This window comes from Canis lupus, chromosome 5 (assembly GCF_011100685.1).
Source record: "Canis lupus familiaris isolate Mischka breed German Shepherd chromosome 5, alternate assembly UU_Cfam_GSD_1.0, whole genome shotgun sequence".
Lineage (NCBI taxonomy): Eukaryota > Metazoa > Chordata > Mammalia > Carnivora > Canidae > Canis > Canis lupus.
Genome location: NC_049226.1, coordinates 6800220 through 6821310, shown reverse-complemented (window position 1 = coordinate 6821310; position 21091 = coordinate 6800220). Strand labels below are relative to the sequence as shown.

The following is a 21091-nucleotide window of genomic DNA, read 5'->3' as shown; positions in this document are numbered from 1 at the left end:
GACTGAGAAGCATAATGGGGAAAGAGAAAGTAAGGCTTAGGAAAGTTGAGTGGGGTAAGCTAGTCTACTGGTAGAGTTAGTGAAAGGCCTTGATAAAAAAAATGGGGGGTTAAATCCTTATGTATTTTGTGGGAAGTAGTGTCACAAGGCTTGGAGGGGGGATGAAGGGAAGCGATGTCTTTTAAACCATAAGCAAAGCAAGCTCCTTTAACATTTCCTACCTTCCTAGTCTCAGTGGAATTTGGAGAATTAATGAACTAATATCTACAAAGTACTTAGAGACTATCAAGTGAAACAAATATGGAAATCCCAAGTAGTATTATAATTTTATTAAACATTTATTGAACATGGTACAGAATATATAGGTAACTATACTTTCCACACAGAGGGCTTAGAATATAATTGCAATGTTTTTATTAATCATCTTGAGGCAGAAGGAATTAGCTAAACAATATGTTTAAAATATCTCTGAAAAATTCAGATGGATATTGCATCTGGTCACTGTAATTTGCTCCCTGAATTTTTAGAAGGTAGTTATAGTATTGTCATTATACAACAGTAATGTTGATACTGATATTCATGATAATAATAAAAGCCAAAAAAATAACATGCCAGACATTCTGGTAGTAGTCCATATGTTATCTATAAATTTGATAATGAATACTGAGAGTTAGGATTAATATCCCCATTATATATTTGAGTAAGTTGAGGCTTGGGAAAGCTATTCAATATTACATGGCTCAGAAGTGGTGCATTTGACTTTATAAACCATCAAAGACTTGCTCCTGTACCATGTTTTTCCCATCCTTATTTAAGAGAGTTGGATATTCTGGGAGTATAAGAGCACTGTGATGCCATCTGTGGTCTTAAGCCAAACATTCTTGACATAGACTCCATACACTCTCTCTGAAATATTCATGGGATGCCATGAAATTCTTTACAGACTTATATATAATGTGTTTTGCATTTTTCTGGAGAGTAGGTCTAGAAACTTCCATCAGGTTCTAATTATAAACTCTAAGGAGTTTATAATCTCAATAAGGGTAAGTAAGTACCACTGGGCCCATCTTGGGCCAACTCTAGATGGTGGACAGGGTCTAGGAACATGCTTAACATGAACCTAATCCTTAACTACTTAACTTAGAAATCACAGCACTCAAGGATATGTGTGTGTGTGTGTGTGTGTGTGTGTGTATGGATAAGAGTGCCAGAAGTGGGTATGGGTGGAAGATTCAGGATCTATTTTGCACTTTTCTTCGATTGATGTCTATACTCCCTGTTTTTTAGTCTTCTCTTATGAGGCAGAGATATTGTAGAAACTCCCAAGGCCTCTACCCAGCCTAGACCCAGGCCCATCTTAAATGCTAGCTCTTCTGTTATATGTTCCCTGACTTTCACGGAAAAGTTAACTATACCTTTATTTGTGTACATCTCAGTACAAACTCCCATTCAAAACATTACGTTTCATAGTAATTACTTGTTTATGTATTCATTCCTTTTGCATTTCTCTTGGGTAAGAACTATATAATATTCATCTTTTTATTTATTCTAGACATTATGTATGGCATAGTGCCTAGAATATAGTCAGTACTCAATGAAAGCCTAAGAAATAGACAACTTATTGGATACATAGATGGATAGATGGACGTACTGACAAGTGAATACCCTTGTTATAGTCTTGAAAGCTAGGATATTGAAGGGCATATATTAGTAGGTAAAGATTCACTAATTTTAGGCTAGCTTATACATAGACCTATGTTACTTAAATTGGTGATGAGTCAGAGAAGGGGATCATACATGGATTCGTGCTTCTCTTATGCTGATGGCTTTAGAAGGATGATTTGGCATAATAGAATTTTGCAAAGGGTATAACTTTTCTATTTAGAATAAAGTTAGGTGATTGGAAAGCCATAGCATGCTGCAAAGCTTATATCAGTTTTCCAGCCCTCTGCAAAAGGTATGCTATAGCTGACTTTCCAGCTCCAGCTTTATGTAATTTGGCTTAATAGAGAGTGAAAGCTTTTCATGCTCACAAAAGCCTAATATTAGCATCTCAGTAATGTATTCAAGTTGCCACCTACCCATATGGGCTACATATCCTTGGAGGAGCCAAATAGGACAAGAGAATTCCTGCTATTTTAGAGTACCTTTGACAGTGAAGAGGATAATCATTTTAAACAATCTATCAGGCTTACATTGACTGAAAATTCCTGGCTTGTTAGCCTGGCTCATCTTCCTGGCTAGCCTGAGTTATCTGTGTTTGAACAGAAAATGCTGTTATCTCTTATCCCATCTATTCCTGTGGTGAGCAATGGGTCTGTACCCACTGCTGGAACCAGTCCTGATGATATCATGCTCATCACCATGGGAACACTGTCCTTTTTGCAAAGATGAGAGTTAAGCCCACCCTAAAAAAGTCCAAGGGCTCTCTTGGAGAAGTATAATCAGAATTCTCCAGTGGGATTTAGGTATAATCTGTGAGGGGTGCCATGAAAGAATAAGTATTTCTGAATTTTACTGAAAGTCTCCTGAATTCCAAGACTTAAAAAAGAAAATCCTATCTTCAAATAAAGAGATAAAAGAAGTATCCTCTTGTAGAAGTAGTTGAGTATTTACCCAGTACGATAATCTGTGTTTTTGTACTTTCTAGGGTACACTAAAATATCCTCCCAACCCTCCAATAAGCCTTGGTCCCTGGCGTCTCGGGAGAATAAAACCCAAGGACAAAGAAAAGTTGTCTGTGATATTTTGGCATAACTCCCTTGATCCTCCTTGCTGTAAAACAAGAGTTGTACATTTGCTACTCTTTGGTAAAGCATACTGCCTTCATGAATATAAGGCTCATTTTCATTCCCCATTTGTTCTGTGAGGATTATAGAGGAAAGTTCTGAGATTTCCACCGAGGGGGAAAAAAAAAGATTTGTGGCATGAAAGATAACACTTCAGTTCCTAAATGGACATTTTGCACATTCCTTGAATCCAGTGGTCCCTAGAGAAAGCCCTGTCTGTATCAACACTGAGGCTATAAAGATAATTATGTTTTTTAAGGCATTAGTCTATCACTAAAGTTACACGTTTGTGGGGAGACTATTTGTCCTGTTTTTTAAAAAATTATTATTATTATTCTGCAATGTCAGAAACCATGGCTAAATCCATGGGGACCTGTCAGTATTGATGTCACCATTTTCTTTTGTTTGTTTTTTGTTTTTTGTTTTGTATCCCAAGAAATTTCCTGGCAGGTGGTTTCAATAGCCAGTAGAACCCTGACAGAGATGACAGAGTGCTTGGATGGGGAGAGCCAGTGCTATTTTGCAGAAGCCAAAGAAAGGGAGAACAAAGGGAGACCTACACCTTCTGGATTACAGGATCCTGATTCTGAGTCAAGTCTCAGGAAAAGCTGACCGTTTAAGGAAATAAAGGCACTTTTAAAAGGTAACATGTCATTGCCATCTTGTGTCTGCGAACATTGTCCCCCAGACTCAAGCTGAGAGAAGTGCAATAATTTACTTAGACACATAGAACCGATGGGTTTTGGAACTGGATTTAACTCTGTACTCCAAGATCCAGGCTACAAAATTACTGTCATTTTTAGCAAAAAGACTAGAAGCTGTTTAGAGTTGTTCTTGAATTTATCCAGGTATCACTCACGTCTGTGGTTGCTTACTATACAGTTCCTTTACCCACCATCTGAACCACACCCTGTGCTATTCTTTTATCTTCCCAAAGAACACGACAAAGTCAGTGAAGCAAAAGTTCATCTTCTCTTTGGCAACATTTTTTTGCAACATTAATAAGAGACAGTAAAGAGCAGTCAAGGTATATCCAGCAAACTCAATCCTAAGAAAACCTAAACTTAACTTCTACAGTGAATCCAGCTCAGTTTTTAAAACCATCTCATTTGGGGAAGCTTTTGAAATTTTGCACTTACTTGAAGATTATAGGGAATTGAATTAAGAGGCTCTTTGACCCTCTGCTAGCTGGGATATAGATCAGGGCTCAGCCTGGCTGCTGCCTTATGTTGGCAAAGTAATTTGGACAATTCATCCACAACCTGCCTTTTGATCTGTAACATAGAAGTAAGAACCCATGATTGGTTTAGTCTCATTGATTGGGTGCTCAAGTGCATGTGGAAACTTGAATGCTGTGATACTGCAGACACAGTTCAATACCCAGTCCACAGGGTTGCTAAAAAGGAATCCTTCTAGGATGCAAACCTGGTTATCACCCCCATTCCCCGTCCCCCACCCTAACACCTTTTAGTGGCTTCCCTCCCTCCCCCCATTAGAACAATGTCAAAGCCTTCTTTCTGACATTTAGGTTGGATACAATCTGGCTCCTTCTCAGACCCATTTTCTACCCTCCTACTACATAGACTAGCAGTTGCTCTTAAATGTGTTTCTTATGCAAATGGTAGATGTTCCACATGGAATTTCATCCTTCTAGCCCCTGCATTTCCAAGGTCAGCAATTCCAGGAAGCCTTCTCCCTGTCTCATGTAGACTATGTTAGAGCTTCTCCTATACTTTTGTAGCACTTTATATACAATCCTCATCACAATGTATTGTGATGAGTGATTTTCTTATGCATACTACCATCTTTTCAGGACCTTTTTTTGAGAGCAGGAACTGTCTCCCATTCAATTACATATTCCAAGTATCAAATTTGGTATGTAGTAAAACATTAAGTGTATACTCAGTATTTGTGCTTTAAAAGGAGATTAGGAATGCAAAATAGATGACTTACTTGACACAATATCACAATTTTTTAATCTCAGTTTTTGAAATCTAAGTAGCTTATATGCCATACAAACACACGAACGCTTACCAGACATGTTTTGTGACTCTTGAAGTCTGTAAGCTGGGCGTTATGGTTCAGTGATGGTACAAACTGAATTCCCAGCTGCTGAGCTATGGCAAGAATGTAGGTGAATAAAAAAGAGCAGCTGACTACAGATTCTAGAAGGTAGCAGGTCAAACTCAAAAGGTTTCATCTGGTAAAACCAGATTGGTGGGAACTGATCTCCAAGTCCAAGAAACCAGTTCAATGTCAGAATCAGCATGTTAGTGAATAACAGAGGGAAATGCACTATTTATTGAGAAAATCCCTATATAAAAACTCCCACATAGACACTTAACAGACTGGAGAAATCAGAAAAGTCATAGCTATTTAAGGCATGATTTTCCCTCCCAAAACAAATTCACTGATTTTCCCTATAAATGAGTTCTTTTTTTTTTTAGAGTTTTTAATCAGTCCTTCAGCGTACCTCCATCTTGCCAGTCACCTAAAAATATACAGCTTGGAGACTTTGGAGCATTTTGTATTCTTTTATTTCTAAACATTAATGGTAATGAAAATAAAAATGGTAATAATAATAGTAGTTGTAAGTAGTGTTTATTGATGCATACTACGTTCCAGGCACCATGTAAGTTTCCACTTATTTGAGAAACACAACAACCCATTTGAAATTGATAGTCCCATTTTTATTTATTTTTAAAAGTTTTTATTTGAATTACAGTTAGTTAACATATAGTATAATACTAGTTTGAGGTGTAGAGTGATTCAACACTTCCATAAAAACCCAGTGCTCATCATGATTAGTGCCCTCCTTCATCCTCATCACCCCCCCACACACACACACACATCCTCTCTGGTAACCATCAGTTTGTTCTCTGTAGTCTGTTTCTTGGTTTGCCTCTCTTCTCTCTCTCTCTCTCCCTCTCTCTCTCTCTCTCTCTCTTTTCCCTCTTTGCTTATTTGTTTGGTTTCTTCAGTTCCACATATGAGTGAAATCTTATGATATTTGCTTTTCTCTAACTGGAGTCCCACTTTTAAATAATAAAAACAAACTTAAGCAATGAAATAATAAATAATTCTCTCAAGGTCACACATTTAATAAATCCTGGAGCAGAATTTGGACTTAGGCAGTCTGTTTCTAGAACTTGTGCTCCTAAGTGCTATAATGTACTGCTGCTAGTTCCTACTTATTTTTGTGCTAAAATGTACCCTATTTCTTTTCACAGGTTGACAATTCCCACATGCACTGATCTTGTTACTGTCCTGCTAGCCAATTTCTGGGTCAGCCTTTTGCCCTAATCTCCCTCTATTCTGGTTCATCCTTCTTCATAATCCCTTGTGTGATTAGGAGGGCAATGTGGTATTGGTGGAAAGTATATGGGCTTGAGAATCATGACAATCTAGGTTTAGGCTGTAAATCTAATATTATTACTTAAATGCATTTAATTTTCTAATAATTCCAATTATTTACCTCATGAGTTTTTGTAAGAGTTAAATGAAAGAATGCAGTGAATTGCACTTGGCATGTCATAGGTTATCTATAGATTGTAATTTCCTTGCTGAAACAAATGATATGTGGTAAGGATAAATAAACAACTTGTGTTCCACCCTCATTTATATTCTTCTCTGCATAAAAAATAAATAAATTCCACTCTCTTTACCATAGTACTTGGGATCCTCTGAGAGCTAAACTCAGCTAATCTTTCTAATTTCATTGTTTAGTTATTTAAGGTTGCTTATTCTGTAATAGTATCAAATTATTTCTGAGCTATCCCTTTAAATTTACCCTATGCCATGGTTTTCCTTATCCAGTTTTCTTTATGCAGGATACAGCCTCTTTAAATGCTATTAAAATTCCAGTTGTTCTTCCAAGTCTGTGTCCTTTTAAAATTATCATTCTTGAGCATCATAGTGGCCTTCTAAATCCAAGTATCTTCAGACATCCTCCCTAAAACCTGTAAGTTAAACAAGGGGCAGAAATGAAACACATGATCCACACATTTGGCGTTTTTTAGGAGACAGAAAATTCAAATTACTTTTCAATAGAGAAATTAACATTAAGTTACAAAAAAGTTCCCACCACAGCCATAGCCTGTGAAATAAAAGGCAGTGGAGGGAAAGGCTTAAGAGACCATATGGAAAAGAAAAGAGCAGAGTGGAAGACCTAGATGAGTCACCTCAGAAAGAAAAAGTACAACACTAAGTGCAATAAAAAATCTGGACTCTGGTAAACATGGTTGTTTACAGAATTGGCTACAGGGAGGTTACTTATTTATTATTGGAACCAGAAGTGGTGCCTCATAGTGATGTTGCTTTTTTGAGTAAAAAAGATAAAAATGAAAGGATTGGTGCCCCTTGGAAGTGAACCACAATGCAAAAATAAGGAAGTAAAGAGGGAATGTTAGAGATCCTAAATAAACAAAAGAGAAACCAGATATATGAAATCACTTTTTATTTCTCTCCCCAACTCCTATGCATCACATATTAGATTAATTGCACTTATGTATAATGGCAGAGGAAAGCAGTCTTAAATTAAAAACCTATCTACAAAATGCCTTAGAATAAGAAAAAGAATCAAATGAACTTCAACAAAGTCATGGTAAAATATGAATGCGGAAAATATGAATAAAACCATTTTGGTTGATTAAAATGCTCCCCCCCCCAATGAAAATGAAACAGTAGAAAATGATTGCACAATTATCCAAATTAAAGTAAATATCCTGAAAAAAATATTGAGAGATTTTAGAAGATAAACACATGGGTAGAATTAGAAATGCAAATCTCACTACTCCTGGAACTAATATTACACTATTTGTTAACTAACTGGAATTTAAATTAAAAAAAAAAATGAAGCAAAAAGAAAGAGAGAGAGAGAGAGAACACAAAATAAAGAAAGAAGGAAAGAAAGAGCAAATCTCAGAACACAAGTGGACCATAAAGAAAAGCAAGTGGTGGGAAAGGGGGAGGAAATGAGAATAGCCAAGTGCCTTAAACTAAGGGGAAAAAACTGTAGACAAAAATAGAACCATCTCTTAAGTGGAGAACAAATTACAATAGGGTGATTATGTAAATGAAATTTTAGTGAGGGACAGCGAAGAAAGACATGAAAACAAAGGATTGGAAATGAAATGAAAGAAGAGTATCAGAGAGAAAGGGATAATGAAAGCTAAACAAGGAAAGTCTAACAAACATATAATTGGTGTCCCTGGAAAAGCTAAAACAAACCAATAGAAAAAAAATTAAATTATAATCCAAGACATGAAATAAATTGAATTTAAAATTTTAAAGGTCCCACTGTATACCTGATAAAACTGATCTAGAACAGTGCATTTTGAGAAAATCTTGCAAAATTGGCCTATATAGAAAAAAAAAATCCACATATTTCCCAAGCAAAAAGATGAATTCCTTATGAGGATTAAAGGAAAAAATGAGGCTGGCATCAAACTTCCACACAGCAATGTAGATAGCAAGGCTACATTGAAGGAGCTTTTTTAGGAAACTCAAAGAAAAAGTAGTGTCAAGATTTTATATCCAGCCAAGTGGTTCTTTGCATATATAGGCTATGAAAAACAGATTTAAGAATGTAGTAACTCCATTAAAGACTCAATCTAAGAATTCTACTGGAGCATGAACTTCATCCAAACAAAGGATAACCAGGTAGAGGTACCTGGGTCATCCAGTCTGTTAAGCATTTGACTCTTGGTTTCAGTTCATATCATGATCTCAGGGTCATAGTATTGAGTCCCTCTTTGGGTTCCCCACTCAGTGAGGAGTCTGCTTGAGATTCTCCCTCTTTCTCTCCCTCTGCCCCTCCTTCACCCCACCCGTACACATGCTCTGTCTCTCTAATAAATACATTTTTAAAAAGATAACAAGGTAAACATCAACAAATAATTCATAGTAATGTGTGTGTGCATTCACATGTGCATGGATGTGCATTATATATTATATATTTATTATATGTTATATATACTGACACATATATTATATTTTATATATCATGTGTTATATACTAGTGTATATATACACTTACATTGTATACATATATGTCGCATATAGTACCATAAAGGTAGGAAGTCTAAAACAATGTAGTATAATGAGTGGAATAGTAGTAGGTAAATGTTATATTTTCTGAGAAAGATGAAAAGATATAACTGAAAACAACTAGCTGAAGGAAAAGAGAAAATGGAAGAACAACATTGACTGCTATAAGGTTAATAGGTGAGAGTCTAAACTATTTTTTACAAGCAAATAATGAAGGATTAAAACCAGACGATAAAAAATTAAGAAAAACCAAGACTAAAGATATGATTAGAGAGAAGAATACAAATATACCCGCTGGAGAAAAAAAAAAAAAACTTACGGATACTAAAATAGGTTTTAAAATGGCAAGAAGAAAAACTCCATAGAAAAAGGAATATTCCAAATATAATCAGTAATAATAACATAAATTATATGGCAGTTTTGAGATCAAACATAACAATCCTATGATAAAGATGAAAGGTTTTAATTCGCCTACTGTTATAGACTGAATGTTTATACACTCCCTCCCCACCCAAAAAAAGAGAGAACCCTCATATGTTTAAATCAAATTTCCAATGTGATGGTATTTGGATACAGGGCCATTGGGAGGTGACTAAGTCATGAGGGTGGGGAGCCCTCATGAATGGGATTAGTGTCCTTATAAAAGAGGTCCCAGAGAGCTTCCTCTGTAAGGAGACAGATGTCTATGAACTAGGAAATGAGCCCTCACCAGACACACTGTCTTCCAGGGTCTTGGTCTCTGAGTTCCCAGTCTCTAGAACTGTGAGAAATAAATTCATGTTGTTTATAAGCCACCCGGTGTGTGGTATTCCATTATAGTAGCCGGATAAGCTAAGTTACCTACTTAAATGAAGTAGATTTTCAAGTTGGCTAATGAAGCAAAACCCAATTATTCTGTATACAGGAAATGCAAATATCTGGAAAGCTAAAAAAGAAACGTGGAAAATCTGTACTAGTCAAAGAAAAACAAAAAGGAGGCAAAAATTACAATCTTGATATCAGACGGAATTGAATTCAGGCAGAAGTAGTGCACAAAACCTATATGTATATGTGTAATGTTGAAAGCTATAGTTCACAATAAATATTTGATAGTTATGATTATGTCTGCAACAAATAAGAGAGAAATAGCTGATATAAAACACAAAATAAAAAAATTGCAAGAAGTAGTTTAAAAAAACATTAATAATAGTATACATCACTCTTGAGTGCCTAGGTGTCTCAGTCAGTGGAGCATCTGCCTTCAGCTCAGGTCATGATCCCAGGGTCCTGAGATCAAGACCCACATCAGACTCCCTGCTCAGTGGGGAGACAGCTTCTCCCTCTGTCTCTCCTCCAGCTTGTACTCTTTCTCTCTCACTCATTCTCTCTCTCAAATAAATAAATAAAATATTTTAAAGAGAAAGGATACATCACTCTCAGATGATGACATCAGTGAAAAAATGATTAGATCTAAAGATCTAATCACTCTGATGGGAGAGAATATGCCTTCTTTCCAAGTATACATATGGATCATTCATAAGGAAATTGGTCATATGTAGGATCACAAACAAAACCACCATAAATCTGGTAAATTAGAAATATCAGGAACACAACACTTTTATTAGAATGCAAGATAACCCCAAAATCCATTAATAAAATACAAAATTTTAAAATAAAATGACGTCCACTTTGAAAGCAACAAAAAAATGGACATTTTTCATCCAACAACTTTTGAGTGAAAGAAGAGCTTCAGAACAAAATAAGAGAATTTGAGGGAGGAGCAAGATGGCGGAAGAGTAGGGTCTCCAAATCACCTGTCTCCACCAAATTACCTAGAAAACCTTCCAATCATCCTGAAAATCTATGAATTCAAAGAATTAATTCTGAGAATTAAAGAGAGACCAGCTGGAACGCTACAGTGAGAAGAGTTCGCGCATCTATCAAGGTAGGAAGACGGGAAAAAGAAGTAAAGAAACAAAGGCCTCCAAGGGGGAGGGGCCCCGCGAGGAGCCGGGCTGAGGCCGGGGCGAGTGTCCCCAGGACAGGAGAGCCCCGTCCCGGAGGAGCAGGAGCTGCACCGACCTTCCCGGGCGGAAAGGGGCTCGCGGGGAGGTGGAGCAGGACCCAGGGGGGCGGGGATGCCCTCGGGCTCCCGGGGACAGTAACAGCAACTGCGCGCCCAGGAGAGTGCGCCGAGCTCCCTAAGGGCTGCAGCGCGCACGGGGGGACCCGGAGCAGCTCGGAGGGGCTCGGGGGCGGCTCCGCGGAGGGGGCTGCGCGGCCCCGGGAGCAGCTCGGAGGGGCTCGGGCAGAGGAAGAGGCTCCGTGCGGAGGGGGCTGCGCGGTTCCAGGAGCAGCTCGGAGGGGCTCGGGCGGCGGCTCCGCGGAGGGGGCTGCGCGGCCCGGGAGCGCGAATCCACCAGCGCAGGCTCCGGAGCACAGGGCGCCGGGACACAGCCCAGGATCCGGCCTCCCCGGGACAGGCAGAGGCCGGGAGGGCCCAGGACAGCGAGGACGCTCCTGCCCCAGCTGAGCAGATCAGCGGCCCCGCCCCGGAGCCTCCAGGCCCTGCAGACGGAGTTCCTGCCGGAGCTGAATCCAGGTTTCCAGAGCTGCCCCGCCACTGGGGCTGTTCCTCCTGTGGCCTCACGGGGTAAACAACCCCCCCCTGAGCCCTGCACCAGGCAGGGGCACAGCAGCTCCCCCAACTGCTAACACCTGAAAATCAGCACAACAGGCCCCTCCCCCAGAACACCAGCTAGACTGACTGACAACTTCCAGGAGAAGCCAAGGGACTTAAAGTACACAGAATCAGAAGATACTCCCCGGTGGTTCTTTTTTTGTTTTGTTTTGTTTTGTTTTGTTTTGTTTTGCTTTGCTTTTTGATTTGTTTCCTTCCCCCACCCCCTTTTTTTTCTCCTTTCTTTTTCTTTCTCTTTTTCTTCTTTTTTTGTTTCCGTTTTTTTTCTCTTCCCTTTTTTTCTCTTTCGCTTTTCTTTCCTTCTTTCTCTCCTCTCTTTTTCTCTTTTTCCCAATACAACTTGCTTTTGGCCACTCTGCACTGAGCAAAATGACTAGAAGGAAAACCTCACCTCAAAAGAAAGAATCAGAAACAGTCCTCTCTCCCACAGAGTTACAAAATCTGGATTACAATTCAATGTCAGAAAGCCAATTCAGAAGCACTATTATACAGCTACTGGTGGCTCTAGAAAAAAGTATAAAGGACTCAAGAGACTTCATGACTGCAGAATTTAGAGCTAATCAGGCAGAAATTAAAAATCAATTGAATGAGATGCAATCCAAACTAGAAGTCCTAACGACGAGGGTTAACGAGGTGGAAGAACGAGTGAGTGACCTAGAAGACAAGTTGATAGCAAAGAGGGAAACTGAGGAAAAAAGAGACAAACAATTAAAATACCATGAAGATAGATTAAGGGAAATAAACGACAGCCTGAGAAAGAAAAACCTACGTTTATTTGGGGTTCCTGAGGGCGCCGAAGGGGACAGAGGGCCAGAATATGTATTTGAACAAATTCTAGCTGAAAACTTTCCTAATCTGGGAAGGGAAACAGGCATTCAGATCCAGGAAATAGAGAGATCCCCCCCTAAAATCAATAAAAACCGTTCAACACCTCGACATTTAATAGTGAAGCTTGCAAATTCCAAAGATAAGGAGAAGATCCTTAAAGCAGCAAGAGACAAGAAATCCCTGACTTTTATGGGGAGGAGTATTAGGGTAACAGCAGACCTCTCCACAGAGACCTGGCAGGCCAGAAAGGGCTAGCAGGATATATTCAGGGTCCTAAATGAGAAGAACATGCAACCAAGAATACTTTATCCAGCAAGGCTCTCATTCAAAATGGAAGGAGAGATAAAGAGCTTCCAAGACAGGCAGCAACTAAAAGAATATGTGACCTCCAAACCAGCTCTGCAAGAAATTTTAAGGGGGACTCTTAAAATTCCCCTTTAAGAAGAAGTTCAGTGGAACAGTCCACAAAAACAAGGACTGAATAGATATCATGATGACACTAAACTCATATCTCTCAATAGTAACTCTGAATGTGAACGGGCTTAATGACCCCATCAAAAGGCGCAGGGTTTCAGACTGGACCAAAAAGCAGGACCCATCTATTTGCTGTCTACAAGAGACTCATTTTAGACAGAAGGACACCTACAGCCTGAAAATAAAAGGTTGGAGAACCATTTACCATTCGAATGGTCCTCAAAAGAAAGCAGGGGTAGCCATCCTTATATCAGATAAACTAAAATTTACCCCAAAGACTGTAGTGAGAGATGAAGAGGGACACTATATCATACTTAAAGGATCTATTCAACAAGAGGACTTAACAATCCTCAATATATATGCCCCGAATGTGGGAGCTGCCAAATATATCAATCAATTATCAACCAAAGTGAAGAAATACTTAGATAATAATACACTTATACTTGGTGACTTCAATCTAGCTCTTTCTATACTCGATAGGTCTTCTAAGCACAACATCTCCAAAGAAACGAGAGCTTTAAATGATACACTGGACCAGATGGATTTCACAGATATCTACAGAACTTTACATCCAAACTCAACTGAATACACATTCTTCTCAAGCGCACATGGAACTTTCTCCAGAATAGACCACATATTGGGTCACAAATCGGGTCTGAACCGATACCAAAAGATTGGGATTGTCCCCTGCATATTCTCAGATCATAATGCCTTGAAATTAGAACTAAATCACAACAAGAAGTTTGGAAGGACCTCAAACACGTGGAGGTTAAGGACCATCCTGCTAAAGATAAAAGGGTCAACCAGGAAATTAAGGAAGAATTAAAAAGATTCATGGAAACTAATGAGAATGAAGATACAACCATTCAAAATCTTTGGGATGCAGCAAAAGCAGTCCTAAGGGGGAAATACATCGCAATACAAGCATCCATTCAAAAACTGGAAAGAACTCAAATACAAAAGCTAACCTTACACATAAAGGAGCTAGAGAAAAAACAGCAAATAGATCCTACACCCAAGAGAAGAAGGGAGTTAATAAAGATTCGAGCAGAACTCAACGAAATCGAGACCAGAAGAACTGTGGAACAGATCAACAAAACCAGGAGTTGGTTCTTTGAAAGAATTAATAAGATAGATAAACCATTAGCCATCCTTATTAAAAAGAAGAGAGAGAAGACTCAAATTAATAAAATCATGAATGAGAAAGGAGAGATCACTACCAACACCAAGGAAATACAAACGATTTTAAAAACATATTATGAACAGCTATACGCCAATAAATTAGGCAATCTAGAAGAAATGGACGCATTCCTGGAAAGCCACAAACTACCAAAACTGGAACAGGAAGAAATAGAAAACCTGAACAGGCCAATAACCAGGGAGGAAATTGAAGCAGTCATCAAAAACCTCCCAAGACACAAGAGTCCAGGGCCAGATGGCTTCCCAGGGGAATTCTATCAAACGTTTAAAGAAGAAACCATACCTATTCTCCTAAAGCTGTTTGGAAAGATAGAAAGAGATGGAGTACTTCCAAATTCGTTCTATGAGGCCAGCATCACCTTAATTCCAAAACCAGACAAAGACCCCACCAAAAAGGAGAATTACAGACCAATATCCCTGATGAACATGGATGCAAAAATTCTCAACAAGATACTCGCCAATAGGATCCAAGAGTACATTAAAAAAATTATTCACCATGACCAAGTAGGATTTATCCCTGGGACACAAGGCTGGTTCAACACCCGTAAAACAATCAATGTGATTCATCATATCATCAAGAGAAAAACCAAGAACCATATGATCCTCTCATTGGATGCAGAGAAAGCATTTGACAAAATACAGCATCCATTCCTGATCAAAACTCTTCAGAGTGTAGGGATAGAGGGAACATTCCTCGACATCTTAAAAGCCATCTATGAAAAGCCCACAGCAAATATCATTCTCAATGGGGAAGCACTGGGAGCCTTTCCCCTAAGATCAGGAACAAGACAGGGATGTCCACTCTCACCACTGCTGTTCAACATAGTACTGGAAGTCCTAGCCTCAGCAATCAGACAACAAAAAGACATTAAAGGCATTCAAATTGGCAAAGAAGAAGTCAAACTCTCCCTCTTCGCCGATGACATGATACTCTACATAGAAAACCCAAAAGTCTCCACCCCAAGATTGCTAGAACTCATACAGCAATTCGGTAGCGTGGCAGGATACAAAATCAATGCCCAGAAGTCAGTGGCATTTCTATACACTAACAATGAGACTGAAGAAAGAGAAATTAAGGAGTCAATCCCATTTACAATTGCACCCAAAAGCATAAGATACCTAGGAATAAACCTAACCAAAGATGTAAAGGATCTATACCCTCAAAACTATAGAACACTTCTGAAAGAAATTGAGGAAGACACAAAGAGATGGAAAAATATTCCATGCTCATGGATTGGCAGAATTAATATTGTGAAAATGTCAATGTTACCCAGGGCAATATACACCTTTAATGCAATCCCTATCAAAATACCATGGACTTTCTTCAGAGAGTTAGAACAAATTATTTTAAGATTTGTGTGGAATCAGAAAAGACCCCGAATAGCCAGGGGAATTTTAAAAAAGAAAACCATATCTGGGGGCATCACAATGCCAGATTTCAGGTTGTACTACAAAGCTGTGGTCATCAAGACAGTGTGGTACTGGCACAAAAACACACACATAGATCAGTGGAACAGAATAGAGAATCCAGTAGTGGACCCTCAACTTTATGGGCAACTAATATTCGATAAAGGAGGAAAGACTATCCATTGGAAGAAAGACAGTCTCTTCAATAAATGGTGTTGGGAAAATTGGACATCCACATGCAGAAGAATGAAACTAGACCACTCTCTTTCACCATACACAAAGATAAACTCAAAATGGATGAAAGATCTAAATGTGAGACAAGATTCCATCAAAATCCTAGAGAAGAACACAGGCAACACCCTTTTTGAACTCGGCCATAGTAACTTCTTGCAAGCTACATCCACGAAGGCAAAAGAAACAAAAGCAAAAATGAACTATTGGGACTTCATCAAGATAAGAAGCTTTTGCACAGCAAAGGATACAGTCAACAAAACTCAAAGACAACCTACAGAATGGGAGAAGATATTTGCAAATGACATATCAGATAAAGGGCTAGTTTCCAAGATCTATAAAGAACTTATGAAACTCAACAGCAAAGAAACAAACAATCCAATCATGAAATGGGCAAAAGACATGAACAGAAATCTCACAGAGGAAGACATAGACATGGCCAACATGCACATGAGAAAATGCTCTGCATCACTTGCCATCAGGGAAATACAAATCAAAACCACAATGAGATACCACCTCACACCAGTGAGAATGGGGAAAATTAACAAGGCAGGAAACCACAAATGTTGGAGAGGATGCAGAGAAAAGGGAACCCTCATACACTGTTGGTGGGAATGTGAACTGGTGCAGCCACTCTGGAAAACTGTGTGGAGGTTCCTCAAACAGTTAAAAATAGACCTGCCCTACGACCCAGCAATTGCACTGTTGGGGATTTACCCCAAAGATACAAATGCAATGAAACGCCGGGACACCTGCACCCCGATGTTTATAGCAGCAATGGCCACGATAGCCAAACTGTGGAAGGAGCCTCGGTGTCCAACGAAAGATGAATGGATAAAGAAGATGTGGTTTATGTATACAATGGAATATTACTCAGCTATTAGAAATGACAAATACCCACCATTTGCTTCCACGTGGATGGAACTGGAGGGTATTATGCTGAGTGAAGTAAGCCAGTCGGAGAAGGACAAACATTATATGTTCTCATTCATTTGGGGAATATAAATAATAGTGAAAGGGAATATAAGGGAAGGGGGAAGAAATGTGTGGGAAATATCAGAAAGGGAGACAGAACGTAAAGACTGCTAACTCTGGGAAACGAACTAGGGGTGGTAGAAGGGGAGGAGGGCGGGGGGTGGGAGTGAATGGGTGACGGGCACTGGGGGTTATTCTGTATGTTAGTAAATTGAACACCAATAAAAAATAAATTAAAAAAAAAACAAAATAAGAGAATTTAAGAAAAATAATGACAATGAAAATAGTACATAACAGAATATATAGGATACCCAGGGCAACACTTAAGAAAATAAATATAAGAAACAAATAGTAAATAAGTAATATCTAACAAGAACAATAAGGCAGTGGTGAAGAAAACATGACATTTTCCTTTATCCTTAAACCCTGAGCTATCTGAGCTAGCTGAGGGACCTCAGCAGCAGGCAGAGTGGCCGCTGCCCCTCTCAGGAGACCACCAGATTGCCTCTTCCCATGGCCTTGCCTTCCCGTGGCCACCTACAGAGCTGCGTGTGGCCAGTGTACGTCCTACATCATATGCTGGCCTTGGCACAGCCACCAGACATATTTCCAGGAGAGGATTCGGTTTTGGGTTGATGAAACTGGATGTGAAATCGAAGTCATGCCGTGGTGTGGAATTCTCAACATCTGGTTCATCTAATACAGACACTGGTTAAGTTAGTGGAACAGCAGAGACCAAATATACACAGTGTGGGTCTGGTCTGACTTTCACAGAAAAGTGGAACATGGATAACTCTCTGGGAACAGAAATTACAGTTCAAGACCAGATTTATCAAGGTTTGAAGCTAATATTTGATACCCTTTTCACCAAATGTGGGCAAGTGGTAAAAATGAAGTCTTCTTACAATAGGGGATTTTATCAACCTTGGTAGGGACATCGGCTTTGGTTTTGCTGGTTTAATATATCTTCAGTTATGAGGGCTGGTTTGGTGGGTACCAGAAGATATTTTGACAGTGTCAAATCGAAGCTGACAAGAAATAACTTTGCAGCAGGCTGCAGAACTGGCCTTCTAGGTACACCCTTATGTCAGTATTGGGACAGGATTTGGAGGATCGATTTATCAGAAAGTATGTGAAGATACTGACACTACAATTAACCTTGCTTGGACATCAGGTATCAATTGCATTCATTTTGACATTATGGCCAAGTATCAGTTGGATCCCATTTCCATTTCTGAAAAAGCAAACAACACTAGTTTAATTGGAGTGGGCTCAGACTCTGAGGCCTGGGGTCAAGCTTCCACTGTCTGCTCTGGTAGCTGGGAAGAGCATTTGTGCTGGGGATGCCAAACTTGGGCTTGTTCTGCAGCTGGAGGCCTGATCCAGCTGAAAGAAACCTCTGGGAATGGATATTGGAAGATTTCACTTACATGTATTTCCATTGTGACCAGCAGGTTCCCCCTCCCCAGTCCCCCCCCCCCAAAAAAAAGGGTTATCAAAACAAAGTATGATCTAAACAAGAGCTGTATTTTAAATATTTAAGAGACTTACTCATTAGCTCGTTTCCAGTTGAATTGGTTCTCATCTAAGTAGCAATGCTGCAGCCCTGCAGTCCCCTATATGTTACTTAAATTTATCTGTTAAATATGTTAACTCTGGAATAATGAAATAGACCTTTATGAATGCTGCCCAATGTGTGCATGTTTGCCTTTATGTCCCTATTAACATTGCAGCAAGATATAAGGTAAACATTAAAAAAATAATAGGATTCACATATACATAATAGTAAGTATTAGAAAATATAATGGAAGAGAAATCCCCATTTACAATAAGGAAAATATAAGGATAGCATACTTAGGAATAATCAGCAAGACAAAATTTATCTGCAGAAGGCTGTTACACGCTCCTGAATGACACAAAAGTAGACTGGGGCAGATGGACAGACGTCTCTTCTTGGTTTGCATGACTTGGCATCATCAAAATGTCATTTCTTTCTAGGTAAGTGTATGAACAATGTGACCTTAATTTAATTTAAGATTTTTTATTTTATTTTTTAAATTAATTAATTAACTAATTAATTAATTAATTTATTTATTTTTTATGATAGTCACAGAGAGAGAGAGAGAGAGAGAGAGAGAGGCAGAGACACTAGCAGAGGGGGAAGCAGGCTCCATGCACCGGGAGCCCGATGTGGGATTCGATCCCGGGTATCCAGGATCGCCCCCTGGGCCAAAGGCAGGCGCTAAACCGCTGCGTCACCCAGGGATCCCTAATTTTATTTTTTTAAAGATTTTATTTATTTATTCATGAGAGACACAGAGAGAGACAGAGACATAGGCAGAAGGAGAAGAACGCTTACTGCGGGAAGCCTGATGCAGGACTCGATCCCAGGACCCCGGGATCACACCCTAAGCCAAAAGCAGAAGCAGCTCAACCATTGAGCCATCCAGGTGCCCCGATCTTAATTTTAAGAAGAGCTTTTGTGGAGCTAGTCAAATCAATACTAAAGTCTACACACACACACACACACACACACACACACACACACAAATAATAATTAAGGGAAAAATAAAAACTAAGGAAAGAGAAAAAAAGAACTGTGAAGAAGTAGCCCTAAGAGATGAACAGAATATATTATGAAGTCTCTATAATTAACATGTTTAAGGGGCACATGGCTAAATTTGTCTGTATCTAACCATCCCACAAATGCACTTAACTCTTGAACTTAAAATTCCACTTCTAGGAAGTTACCACAAAACACACATTTAACAATAAAAAATATACATACATAACAATAAAATGGATATATTATCCATTGTAGTATTATTTGTAACTGCAAAATAATTGGAAACTATGTGCTCAAAGATAGGAAACTGATTTGGATAAACTTTGGCTTATACACACAGTGGTGTATCATGCAGCTTTTAAAAAAAAAGATCCCCCCAAAATAATGGAAAGTTGTACTTAAGTTATCTGCTAAGTTTAAAAAAAAAACACACAAAGTGCTTCTTTTTGCAAAGTGAAACATAGCAAACACAGAAAACAGTAAAACTGATTATCTACAAGCAGGGTAAGAGGTGGCAGGGTGGCCATGGGGGAGTAAAAGGGAGCAAAGTAGAAGAAAGAAGAGAGTATTACATTTTTTTTCTGAATATTTTTTAACAGTCTTGACTTTTGGAAGCACACTAATGTTATCTATATATTCAAACAAATTAAGCCAAGATGGGAATTTTAAAAAAGAAAAATCTAAATCTAAATGTCAACGTACAAATAAAACACACAAATAATATAACCACACAGAAAGTGGGGGGGTGGAAGCTAAACCAAATAAGTTTTTTAACATGAAACTTTGACTACACAGCCTTAGTGTAGTGGAGAAATTGGTCTCAGTTTCTTTTCAGTAGATTAGGGTTTCTTTTTAGTGGTATGGACGTAGCAGTTCTAAAAATTATTTGATGTGCTTAACAAATTGCAGAACAGAACAAATGCATAATTGCATTAATATTTCTGGAATCCGGCGTTTTTACTGTGGAAGGAAGATAAAAAATATGCAGCAGGGAAGGGCCAGAGACTGTGAGGTTGAATTAGCCCTGAGGGTTGTGATGTAGTGAGAACCCTGAGTCTCATATTTTGAAGATTTTTGCCCTGTTGAGGATATGTTTTAGTATAAGCATACAATATTTTTAATATTCTTAAGTTTGTATCACTTAAGAGATAAACTTGAGGTACACTGGTCTACTCAGTCCCAAAATATTTCCTTATTCCTCAGACGGAGTGATGGAGAGTCATGGGCACAGTTACTCTGGGTCTGTCCTAGACAAACTGGGACATGTGTTCTCACACACACACTCCTCAGGCTGCACGGGTCATCTCTGATCTTTCTTCCCCTTTTACCAGATTTCACCTTGGAAGAACTTGGAGAGTAGGGAAATGCAAGCCTGAACGGGTTCACTCATCTGCCTTTGAAAAACGGCCCTTTCTGCTCAGAACCAGCCATCATAGAAGGCTCATCTTATCCTGAACATGTATCTCTGGACTGGTTAAAATTGTGTGCCTGCCATTAACTGACCAGAGACTCATTTCTGTCATTTATAAAATAGGAGGAATAATAACTTGCTAGTCGCTGTAAATTAAATAAGTAAATCTATTATATAAAGTACCTAAAGTGATTCACTGAGTTCAGTATTATTATTATTATTTAATTGTTGTTACTCTTGTTGTTACTGTTTTTCTTTAGCATTAACCTCCAATGTTTGGCTTGAGAATATAATCTAATTTTCATGAATAACCCATTACAGATCAGTCATGTATAAATTTAGTTAAACCTCTTTAGGAACTATAATTCCTGTTTCACTTTTTAAAGTAATGAGTTCCATAAACTTTATTTCCTGCTGTGAAACATGGCATTTTGTTTAAATTGTTTTAATTTAGCTCTTCCAAGCATCAATGGATTCCTCAC

General features: G+C 38.7%; 1 long non-coding RNA gene and 1 pseudogene across 1 annotated transcript in view; both read left to right on the top strand.

Annotated features, from left to right (window-relative positions):
- Positions 1 to 20784, top strand: part of LOC111095786 — a 254579-nt gene extending 233795 nt beyond the window's left edge. The window contains exons 3-5 of the long non-coding RNA XR_005359058.1: positions 3226 to 3432; positions 18522 to 18630; positions 20530 to 20784. This is a non-coding gene — a long non-coding RNA (uncharacterized LOC111095786). The remainder of the gene's footprint in view (positions 1 to 3225; positions 3433 to 18521; positions 18631 to 20529) is intronic.
- LOC100685029 lies at positions 17032 to 18013 on the top strand (annotated as a pseudogene).
- Positions 20785 to 21091: the final 307 nt, after the last annotated feature.